The 2080-nt window shown below is 46.3% G+C and overlaps 1 non-coding gene across 1 annotated transcript; it reads right to left on the reverse strand.

Moving 5' to 3' along the window:
* Positions 1 to 593: 593 nt before the first annotated feature.
* Positions 594 to 667, reverse strand: TRNAK-UUU (transfer RNA lysine (anticodon UUU)). Its single transcript has one exon. It is a non-coding gene; the product is annotated as a tRNA-Lys (tRNA).
* Between the last annotated feature and the right edge of the window lie 1413 nt (positions 668 to 2080).

Consider the following 2080-nt stretch of genomic DNA (forward strand, 5'->3'; position numbering starts at 1 on the left):
CGAGCACACACAGTCCAATACGATATTAATGTTCAACAGATCAAGACTTTTGAAATGATACCTCACCAGGCAGACTTTGTACAAACCATGTCATCATTATATGACAGTGCTGAATATGGGGCTTCCAGGTGCTCCTCTGAGCACAGTGTGCCACACCTGGGCTTACATTACAATGGAGACGTAATCTTAGAATCCATCTCTCCTGGGATAAAGATGGCAGCAGGGCTGACCTGGGTCATCTGACTTGGGCTCCTAGATGTAAAGCTGAGGGGCTAAAAACTGTGGTGCAGATATTTGTGTTCACACTGAAGCCTGGGTTCAGAAACCCTCGCCCCTCATGGGGCCTCAGAGGTTGGGCTCAAGCCCATATGTCTGCATTGTAATTTTATAGAGGTTGAGAGGGAGTTTAGCAAGTGGAAATGGTAAAACTACATTGAGGGGACTGGACCTCTGACCTATCAGCTCCTAACACTCAAACTTTCAGTAACTCTATTATCAGTGCCTGTGAGTGTAATTTAAACCATAGGTCCACCTAGCTCTGAATCTTGTCTTCTGACAGTAGCAATACCAGGAGCCCCAAAAGCCACTCCTCAAGACACCACTGGGAGTTGAACCCAGGATCTCCTGCTTAAAAAACAGGTATTTTAACCAACTAAACAATGGTGCCTGCTGTTGCTTAAAGGATCATGTCTGTGCACACCTGACTCTCTGACAAGTCCCACTAGGCCCTGACAAGTTTTGCTCATGTTTGGATTCTGTAAAGTAGAGGAGCAGCTGATGTTTTGCTCCCAAGGTGTGTGTGTGATTTTTTGGACAGGTCTACACTACAAAATTAGGTTGGTGTAATTACATTACTTAGACTGGCAATGCAGTTCTATCAACCTAATCCCAGTGTAGTGGCTCAGCAGTTAGAACTTTCTGGAGCTATGAAAGGGGAGGGGCCCAGCCTCTGTAGCAGGAATGAAGGGCAGGTGAGTTCACCACAGGCATTATGGGATACTGGTGGAGGCCAGTTATGGTGATATAATGACCAGCAGCATACACTGATAATTTGTCACTTTAATTTTGCTGCAAAAAGCTCTAGGCCTCTTGTCAAGGTGGTTTTATTTTGTCACCCAAACAGGGCAGTTTTGTCATCAGACATGGCATTGCAGCATGTACACCAGCCACAAGCTGCCAATTGAGGGAGCGTTGTGTGTTTTTCACACACCTGAGCAATATAATGATGCTGAAATAACTTTGTAGTGCAGACCTGGCCAAAGATTCACACACACACACAACTTGCAAGGAAAACGTCACCTGCTCCTCTGCTTTGCAGAATCCTAACACATGCAAAGCTTGTCAGCCCCAGTGGGGATAGCAGCGAGTCAGGTGTGAGCAGACACTGTATTTTAACCACAGGTAGGCACCATGGCTTAGCTTGCTAGAACACCTGCCTTGTAAACAGGAGATTATGGGTTCAGCTCCTACTGAAACCTTGTTAAGTAACTCTTGAGGCACCTGGTATTGGCTACTGACAGAGGACAAAACACAGAGCTAGATGGGCTTTAGGTCCAGCCCAGTATGGCTGTTCTTATGGTTTAAATTACACTCACAGGCACTGACAATAGAGTTACTGAAAGTTTGGATGTTAAGAGCTGATAGGTCAGTGTTCCAAGCTCCTAGCAGATCACACCCTCCTTCTGGTACAGGGGCAGGACTGGGCTCTCACACCAAATGGCTCATTGTGGTTGCCAGAATCTGTGAGCAGCTCATTTAGTTTCCACCGAGGGATGAGTCCTGCTTCATGCACCGTGTGTGAGAATGAAAATCCTAAACCGTCCTGTGAAATAACGAATGCAGCAGGATGTGTTATTGTCCCTGTCTCAAAGCAGATAGACTAATGGAGAAATGCCATTGAGTCCAAGGTAATACTCCATTGCCATTTTATTGTTGTTGCTTGCTAAACTCCCTCCAAAACTTGTGGGGTCCATAGCCCGGTATTAAGCCTAAGCCAAGATGTCTACACTGCAAATTTACCACCTCACAGCCCAAGCCCCGGGAGCCTGAGCTGACATGGGACAGCCCTGGGTGTTTCATT

This window comes from Gopherus flavomarginatus, unplaced genomic scaffold, assembly GCF_025201925.1.
Source record: "Gopherus flavomarginatus isolate rGopFla2 unplaced genomic scaffold, rGopFla2.mat.asm mat_scaffold_34_arrow_ctg1, whole genome shotgun sequence".
Lineage (NCBI taxonomy): Eukaryota > Metazoa > Chordata > Testudines > Testudinidae > Gopherus > Gopherus flavomarginatus.